Consider the following 10,499-nt stretch of genomic DNA (forward strand, 5'->3'; position numbering starts at 1 on the left):
CGCAGGAGGACAGCAACACRGTTTGCACAAGCTGGCAACTCCATTAGTTCAAATTTTCTTGAAGGCTCAAGACAAAAGTGGTCTTCCAAGGACTGCTAAAGCACAAATAGCACTGCTTTGCCCCTACTTGCTCCCGACGTCTTTGGCCACTTCTGCTGTCTCCCTGCCCTGCTTATCAGCCAGCATAGCAGAGACCAGAAGAGACACTTTTTGATACTAGAAGGACCTCGTATTCCAAAATAACTAGTCATGCTTAAACTTCAATGTAAGCAGCCTATTGTGCAAAGACTAATGAATCTTCTGCCTCTGAGACTGAATTGTGGGTGACTGCAATATTAATGTTTAGACAAGCTATGTGATTTTAGATTTCACAGACATCTTTCTTAAAAACATTTATATTTGCTATCTCACCCACATTTTAAGTTATCTTTCTCAAGCAATCTTATTAGAAACTGCTTCAGTAAGACGTTGTCATACATTAATAAGATCTGCATGGTATGCGAAAATACCACTGTGTGCCTACTACACAATATACCTTTTGATAACAAGTTTGATCATTAATCCTGACCAATTCAGTTCTTACAGAAACTTGCGCTATTCAGAGATTTTTTTTTTTTCAAATGTGCTTGAATGCTTTGAAAGGAAAGTAGGATTTCGGACCGATGTTCTTCCCTCTCTGTTTCTAGGTGATTCCAAACCTGCAGTCAAGTCAGGCTGTTGTTTTATTCTGAGCTTGCACTACATTTCACTGGAACTGTTTCTGATATAGCTACAGCTTTTTTTCCCCCTCTACTGATTAACTACAGGCACATTCCCTTGAACATACACCCTGAGCAAAGTAGAAGGGTCAAAGGACACTTCCAATCTCTATTTAGTTTGCTTAAATTCATAAAAGTAGCCTACTCCTCCACAGACATAACAGCCTTTCATATGTCGTGCTATCTTCCCAAGCAGGTTTACGTTAGCTATGGCCAGAGCTTGATGGCCACTGTCATCCACTGTTCATTCCCATGACTTGAAGGTGAGCATCCTAAAGCACCAGTGTAGCAGAAGTCAAAGCAATAAATCAGTTATAAAGTTCAATAATGAAACTGTTAAAGTATCCTGTACTTRCAAGTCCTGGCAAATAACAGATCTCACTATCTTTATCATCATATATTAGAAAAAAAGGTAGTATGAAAAACAATCGTCTGGCCTAACTGCCAGTGCTTTACAGTCCACCCAGAAGATCTGCAAGCCTTCGTTTGTATGCCTTATTTGTTGTTTAAAACAAATTAAGATYTTCCCCCTGCAACCATCACTTACCACCTGCTGTAAAAAGTAAAGCCTGCTGATCCCAAATTCCCAGCCAAAAGACCACAGTAAGGGTCCTCCTTCAAGCAGGAAGTTGGTCTAGATATCCTCCCCAACCAGAATTTCTCTTATGCTATGAAACTGTCATAGGTGAATTTAAAATTTAAGACAACTTCTTCCTCGCAACACATAAAGATCACTATTCAAAGACAGCAGTGGCAGTTCTGCTGATGCCAAATCCTGTCCCATTACTTCTCCTAGAATAAACTCTTCAACAGAAAAATATGAGAAAATAGGACTGCTTAAAAAACAAAACAAAAGAAAACCCTCTATTTTAGTGAGGCTTTAGAACATGAGTTAATAACATCAAATTATTATAAAATGCATTTTTGGAAGTGCCAGGAAGTTCACAGTACTTCTCTAAGCTCGCTTTGAAGGATAAGGTTACAGAGGTAGACAGTGAAAGTTTTAAAAAATATACATATATTAAATATATAGATATTTTATATATAGGTATATATAGATATACACACACATATACACATAACCAGCCTCAACTCTGGCAGAAATCTGTGCAGCTTAACACAACTATTCATATGAATTGCTATTTAAAAAGAAAGAAAGAAAAAAAAAAGAAACCTATTTCAATTGACTGGAGTGTTTGAAGCACAGGAGGTTCTCCACTTTGCTGCTTCGCATTCAGAGGAGCAGTATTACTCCTGGCAGGCAACAAGTAATCCTCTAAAGGTATCCGCTTCCCTGGCTTCTCTGCTATGGTCTTCAGCTTAATGCAACAAGACAGATCTGAACTGCATCGAACATTAACAGCACTTCTTGATGGATGATGTTATCACTCAATTCTTTTAAAGAACTGACATAAGTTGATTTTCGTGTGTCATGCTCTTCTGTTTGCATTTGAAATCTTAGTCCTTACAGAAATCCAATGTTAGAACAGGTCCTCTGAACAGACCGCACTTTCAGCTTCCTTCTTCCTCCCCTTTCTCAACGATGATGGTATCGGAAGGAAAGGTGAGGAGATCTTTCAGTTTTCAAATTTATTCTGTCCATGGGAATCTAAACCTTTATCTTGCTATATGGTATGCTAAATCTGAGCTACCTTGGAGGAAAAATCAACTATATTTTAAGAAACACTTTTCAGATCTGCTTAAAAAAAACCCCAGCAATTTAAAGACATGTATAGCTACATGAAATTGCTAAATGAAATTTTTTTCGTGTGCATTATTTGCAATGCACACATTTATTCTGCCTCCATTTATTAAAAAAGTAGATTACAGTGTATATTTCAAGCACATATACATATATGCATTACTGAAATAAAAAAAAAACAGGTTATAGCTTCGAGTGGTTTAATTAGTCACTGGGCTATTCCAATTTATACCAACTGAGAAACTGCTCAAGTAACTCAGCAAAAATAAATAAATAAAATAAAAAAGATCCAACTACTARAACAATATATCCAGACTCCTATCTTTGTAAACATGCAGACACCACCAGTGAACTTATAAAGGATTTCTAACAGACAGCAAGGAATCCACTTTTTTTTCCTCCWGATCCAACTTCACTAAAAAATGGTTGTGTTCCAAATAAGAAACTGAAAACAGAATATTTGTCTCCAAAAATTACCACAATAAAAGTAAAAAGAAAAGTAAGAAGTTTTGCTGTTTTACCTTTAAATTCTATAAAAATAAAATGCTTGAAGAGASACTCTCTGGTTACTTCATGACCCACTCAAAACCTAAATTAAGTATTCTTCATTGCTTTATCCTCATTGCTCAGAGCTGTGAAAAGGAAACTTTTGCAAACCTAATTAACAAGCAAATTAGCATCCTCTTAGATCATATCCACAGAGACCTTGTTTTTACATTTCTGTTGTGGCTCACTGCTAAACTGTTACTGACTGAAGTATTAGCATTTCAATTGCGATGCAATATCAAAAAACTATTTTTGTGCCAATTTCATATGGCTGTTTATAAAGGATGTCTACTTCTGTCTAGAGGAGCATCACTTCTTCTGCAAAACTAATTAAATTCCCAAATAAAACTAATTTTAGTCCTTACCAGTCACTTTATCACTAGTTTCCTGTCTGATAACACCGCTATTGCCAGCTCTGACCATGTCCTCGTAGCATCATCATGCCGCGTGAAAACTCCAAAATCGTTTTAGTCCTCACGGCTGCAAGGAAAACTTCAAACTGCATTTTCCAGCCTCAAAAACCAAAAAAAGGACATTAGTTAATTTGGTGCTTTTAATCCCATAACCGAAGCGAATCTCACAATCGAAGGCCTCCGCCGCGACATTTAAACTCTTAGGGTAGCAGCCCGGAGAACCCGCACGGGTTCAACCTCGACACGAAGGACCTCCACCCTCGGCTCGCACCGCCTGTCGCCGGAGCGTTTGGTACGTTCTGCACGCCGCGCGCGAGCGCAAAGCAAGGCCTCGAGCTCACCGCCGGCTCGCAAACGAGGGCCCAAGGACCTCCGCAAAACGCCGTTAGGAGTAAATTAGGTCTTGGCAAGCCTACGGCTGCGGAAAGGAGTCACGAGACGGCGAACAGCACGCTGAACAGTATGGAGGTGAATCCGGGCGCAAACAGAGCCTGCTAATATCGGCCTGCAGTCAAAGTAGTCTTCTTTTCTACTTCAAAGTCAGACCACTAAGACCGCCCTCTCCCGTTCAATAGGATTCAAAAGCTTCTGGAATTTAAACAAAAAAAGGAAAAGGGAAAGTCCTGTAAGTGCCTTCTACTGTCGGACCAGTAAAGTCCTGGTTCAACGCTAAGACAACTTTGGCAGAAACTTTGCCTTAAAGAGCATTAAGCTCTAAGGAGCTGGGGATTCCCAGCTCTTTGTTCCCGTCGCTCGCTTGGCTGTCTGCATACAGCTGCTTTGTTTCATTTCTTCAAAAATTAATGATTCTTCCCGAGTGCGCCGCAGAAACTCCACACAGCGCTTTCCTCCCGCTCTCTGCGGTTTGGGAGCTGCAACTGCTTCGTTTAGTACTGCCTCCGAAGGCTCCGTGTCACCAAGCCAAGATCAGAGACGAGCACCCATACTTACAGTCCATCTGGCACAAACAACTCGAGGGAGAGTATTCCCCACCAGCCTGCTAAACCTCAGATAGAAATCAAAACTGAGAATTACAAGCCCGCTTCTATCTGGTTTCAGCTTCTCAACCGCACTGGCCCTCCCCTTCAGGCATTCAGCCCCCTAGAAACAAGTTCTTTGGTCTTGCATTGCATGGCGATGCCTCTGTCAAAATCAGCGGCGAGACAGGCAGCTAGACGGATATTTTGCTCAAGATCTCCCGATACACACCTTCTCGCTGAAATCAGGGTTTTTTTTTAAATGTAAAGGACCCTAAACAATGCTGAGGGCATAGGCAGCCACATCCTGCATTTCCWGCCACGTGCCTACCTCACTCTACTAAAGCGTCAGCTTTGAAAGTTTTGCCTTTTTGTATTTACTTACTCATCACATCTGCTACGAGCGAAGCACTGGAGATTTTGGTCACTCTCCCCTCACTCTGAAACTGTTCACTGCAAAGCCTCAAATGCACATCCCAAACCAAAACTGATTTTTCCATTAAGGAAAAAAAAAAGTGAAAAAAAAGGTGAGGGGGTGATTCAGAAGTGGAACAACCTCTTTTACCATCTAGGAAGTTAACRAAGTTGCTGGAAAAAAAGTAGACAAAAGCAAACTACAAAGGGACCGACTTCTCTAAGAGAGATATCTTAGTATAGCAACTGGAAAAAGAAGTTTAAGTTAGGCATGCAACGGATCAACAGCCATTCAACCAGAGAAAGCAGCAGTTTAACTCTCGTGTACTTTTAGTGCTTTATGTAATAGCTCTAGAGCAAGAGAGAAAGACAAGAAATAAGAGATCTGAAAAACCCACTTCTTCAACTTGTTTTCAGATTTCTGGTTGTCCATAGGTTGTTAGCCAACCTGCTGCTGCTTCTTTGCAGTACTGTTATAAAATGTGTGATTTTCTTCTAATATTTGCACAAGCACACTTTAAAAGGACTTCAGGTTTTATACCTCTACGTCATATCTTTCTCATATATTTCTTAATGTTTATCCCCAAATTTAAAGTGATGTATCTTCATACCATTCAACATCCCCTTATTATTCTATGTGCTTCACTCTTTCCTAACATAATAGTATTCTCTTACTTTCAATGTTTSAGAGGGTACTATTCACATTTGCCATGTTAAGTTCGGTAAAATTGTCCCTATTATAATTCTAACGCTTCTGTCAGATAGGAAAAGTCAGACGCCTACAACAGCCACAAATCCTTCAGAGGACGCTAACAAAATGCCAAAACCCACAAAGCAATCAAAACCAAAAGAAGTGTCCAGCTGTCATTGGAACAATCCMACTTTCAAATTCACATCAGACACGTGTTTTCCCAAATCTCACCACGGACAGTTCTACCTCCATACTCACTGCATTACTCTACAGGTCCAGGGAAWGAAAACAGCCCAAAAGATTCACTGCTGTTATTCAAAACTCCAAAAACATCAGCACAGCTGTCAAAAATTGTGTCAAAAATTGTGTCAATTGCACATTCCCCACTCAGAATGGAGAACAGAAAATGTTGCCCAGGAGCTGTTCATAGGAAGAAACAAACAGACAAAACCTGTATGAAATCCACACACACAAAAGACTTAAAGGGGAAGGAAAAAAAAAAAAAACTCACTTTCAAAGTGAGGCAGGTAGAAAAGGAACAAGACCTGCTCTTCCTTCTTTGCACCTACCTGACAAAGCTGAGCTTCACRTCTTTTTTAAAGTTTCAGTGGAAGGTTCCAAGCAGGAGTAAGCTGGTGAGTAAGCTGGTTCCCCAAGCTGGAGATACCAGCACCTGAAACTGCAGCTCTAGTCTCCTCATTAGGCTGCTATCCMCGGGCCTCACTGCACTCAGGCATCAACCCTGGTCTTCTAGCAGCTTTTAAAGAGAGGAGTGGGGGAAAAGAAAGATTGACTTATAAGTCCCGTAAGAGTGTGAAACCCTGTTCCAGTTGTGTAAACTAGGAATCACTGGCGTCTTCCAACTGAAGTGTCCCTTGTGAGGCAGGAGAGATGTTGAGCTGGTCAGGAGGAAAAATAACCAACAACGTCCCAACACCCTTCAGCTATCTGGAGTCATAAAACACCACACAGTGCTAACCCAACAGTTTGCACGCAGCATTCCCTATTCCTTCTTCAACTGTTAAGCTCTGATATAGCCTTATTCAACATGAAGATCAAGCAAGATACAAAGCAGCTGTACTCTGGACCCTCTAACTTTGCTTAGACAATCCTCCCCGTCATCTGACAAATGACCCAAACACAAAGAACCGGTAGTTACTGTGTTATTTTTAAACTGTCAGGAAAAGAAGGAGCTGTACACACTTACCCGTAATATCAAGCGATACGGCCAGCGAGCACAAGCTAGCCACTCTGCAGGGCAAAGCCCGGGTGCTTTGCAAACCAGACGCTCTCAAGGCCCGATACCAACACCCTGTACTCAGCCCTGCAAAGCTTTCGGTGATGTTCCCAGCGTGATCATCCCAGCCCAGAGCAGAATATCTAACATCACAGGCCCTAGCAATGAGACTGGTAACAGGAATATAGAAAACTGCAACTTTTTTTTTTTTTAAGCTCTCAGACAGCTAGTTAAAGCAAAGATGTGCATAAGCAGTATAATTACGTCCAGTTAAGACTATCTTATTCTACCCAGCTTGGACAAGTGGTGAACAGCCTGGTGTCAGGATGCAAAGCCTCCACAGAAGACACAGAAGACAGCRGCAGCTACAGAGCAGTGAAACCGTTTATTACAAGATGATAACTCAATACCAACGTATATAGTAAGAGAAGCGAGCTATTTCAGAAGATGTGATGATGTGATGATCTTAAGAGTGCCTCAGTCCCTCTCATCACTGAAGACTACGTGAAGGCTCACAAGTGTAACTYAAATGTCCAGAATGAACTGCAACTTAAATAATAAAGCAAGTACTTAAAAAAATCACCATTGTCAGCAATTCAAAGAAACTAATAGTATAGATATTTGTTGGAAGTCGGACATTTTAAATGGTTAATTATCACAATTAAAAGCATCAAGCAAAATGAGAAAAGAAACGAACGAAACTAAAGGCCTCAATAACAAAGCCATACAAAAATCATTCGTTTCCTCTATGTGCTCATACACAAAATTGTACTAAAGACCAAAAAAAATTCAACAGCCAATTTCAAAAACTTTAATCATAGTAACATATTCTAAGGATCGACTTCCACAGCTCTAGTTAGGCAAGCGGTATAGGGATAAATTATGACTAAGATACATTGTTTCTCACAGTCAGCTGCACATTTTCTCTCCAAAATCTGTGTATTTTGAAAAAACAAGACAAAACCTAAGTGCACGCTCACAGCAGGAAGTCCCACAAGTCAAAGGCCACAGCTGAAACCATACATTCACTATTGTGCAACAGGAACTTAAAATCACTTACCGACATCGACAAAACTGCTAGTCAGCACTGGCAGATTTGGCCTGCAGCAGCCTACAGTTTAGTGGGTCTTCAGAAACCCAAGTATACTCCCATGATCTAATCCTACAAAATGTAGGACATTGATGTTTGGGAGATGAATGAGCAGTGAAGTCTATAAGCTGATGTTATTTCATGGCAGTTACGAGCATTTTAAACCACAAGAAGGGCTTCTATCCACAACCATCACCCACTTTGCACAGTAAGCATCCCAGGGCCTCTCCATATGCTAAGAAGTCCAACGAAACACTTGAAGAAAACTRCAAAATAATTAACAAAGTAAGACTTAGAGATGTGAAACGTTACTGGTTTGAATGGCACCACATATCAGTATGTCCTGAAGGTCTCTTTGCCTCTCTTTGTCTGACAGCTTAAAAAAAAGAATGATAATAAATTTTTGCTTAGCATCTTCCCATTACTGTTCTGAAAGTGAGAAATGAGAGTGTTTCTTCCTTATAGTACTGATTTTGCACAATACTATAAAGAAACTGCACAGAAACACAAACTGAAAAAAGGAATCTACTAGAAATACTAGAAATTCTCATTTAAACTGAGAGATAGAAACAGTGGGGTTTTGAAGATATTCAAAATCACAACAATGTTGTACTTAACTCACTTCAACATTAATTGAATAGATAGTAAGCTTGCTAAGAAATGTAATATAATTAATTGTAACCATATAATCCAAAACATAAATAACATTTTTGGAAGACTAGCAGCTTGAAACCACATGGCAAATCGAGAAAGTGGACAAACCTGTCCTGTTCCTACCAAACACATACAAAACTGAAGAATGTCATTCCCCGGTATTTTAYTGTTGTACTATGCCACCACAGATATCTCAGGTACTCTTCAACCAACCCAGAGTATGTTGCCATCAAAGCTGTTCAGTACTCCAGAGCCRGCTCCAATCAAGCTCAAGAGATCCACATCACAGAGCAGATCCAAAGCTGCACCCAAAGGTTTCATTACCTRTATTTCTTCACCAGGGTGATGAAGCAAAGACACAACGTCCTATTAATACGGCTGCACCTTTCCAGTACCAAACATTTTGCTGTATAAACATACCTGCCTACAACTTAAAAACATAAGGGACAATTTTGGTTTGCTTGATTGTGATTGTCCAGTTCATGTAGCAGTTTTAGCATTTCTTATTTGCAAATGCTGACAGTGTACCAACAGTTCTTGCTAGTGCTTAYATTTCATCAAATCTGAAATACTACACAAATACCAATTCAGGCAGATCGCATAGTCTGTTCACACWGTCAACCTACAGGTATCTGTGCCTACGTTATCTGGCTTGTCACRGACACGTGCCAAGGATGCAATCGAGTCGGCTCTCTGCAGAACCAGCCTGGATCCAGGAGAGGCTGTTAGCTCAGGAGCATAGCACAGCTTCCAAGGCCAGGTTGAATAAGGCCAGATRCTCTCAGAGCACCACACTTTTGCAAAACATCCGTGGAGACATCCACATGAAACACCCGCAACTGGCACGGGGCCGTGCATGAGCACAGAGCTCCGGCATAGCTTATCCTGCGARTTCATTCGTTCATTTTCGCTTGCTACAACAAGGAAAATTTGCTTTTCTTAACAGAGAACTCGCCATTTTGCATGGCAAATCCAACACACCAGCATTTGTACGTGCACATGCACAGACCTTGCCATGATCCTACGGTGCCRAACAACCAAAATTCAATCAGTAACACAAGCTCGTGACTCACACAACTACACTGAAATCCTTGACAGCTACTCGTGTTAACCAAGAATTTCAATTAGATTAATTACGAAACTACAGGTGAAAATAAACACATTTAGTGCTTCATACTACCACTTCTGAACGCTGCTCTCTCTCCTCTCTCTCTCTTTCTGCGGGTGCATGCAACCAGAGCCAGAAATCACGGYGCACGTCGCCCAAGGTGAACGACGCACGGGGGCTCGGCGCCCCACGCTACCGCCCGGCCTTTACGCCRGCCTCCACGTCTACGCGCACCACGACGCCACGGGGCGAACGCGGCGTTTCAAGGCGAGCGGCGGGTCCTTACCCGTTCGGGAGGCCCTCGCAAGCCCCCACCAGCCCCYCAGAGCCCGGGCAGGCGGTGGGACTGCCGCCCGCCTCGTCCCGGGGAGGGGGCGAACACCACCGCACTGGGGAGAAGCTGGCAGGCCCAACTCAATAAAATCAAATATTGTAGTGATGATATTAAAAAAAAAAAAAGCGTTTTCTCCTCCAAATGGGGCTCAAGCCCCCCTCTGCTCTCTCTCCCCATAGGCCCCAACCGACCCCCCCCCCCCAGGCCCCGCCGGCTGGTGCGGCAGAGGGGGCAGCGGGGCCGGGGGAGCCCCCGCTCCTTCCCTCCCCGCCTGCCGCCCCGGCGGCAACAAAGGCCGCCGGGCGCCGCCGCGGGGGCGCACGGCAGATAAATAAATATATATATTTGTGTGTGTGTGTGTGTATATACATACACACATGTTATATAGATATATATACACGCATATATGCTTGTATATATACACAATTAAATAAAGCAATATAAATAAACAAAATAAATAGGATAAATAACTGAAATTAAAAAATATATATACGTGTATATATATATATATAATGAATTTGTGGGGGGGAGAGCGCGTCGCTAGAGCCACCTGCGCCGCCCCCCGCCCGGAGCGC

The sequence above is a fragment of the Rhea americana genome, unplaced genomic scaffold (assembly GCF_003343005.1).
Source record: "Rhea americana isolate MKP2758 unplaced genomic scaffold, rheAme1 scaffold_462, whole genome shotgun sequence".
In the NCBI taxonomy this organism is placed as follows: domain Eukaryota; kingdom Metazoa; phylum Chordata; class Aves; order Rheiformes; family Rheidae; genus Rhea; species Rhea americana.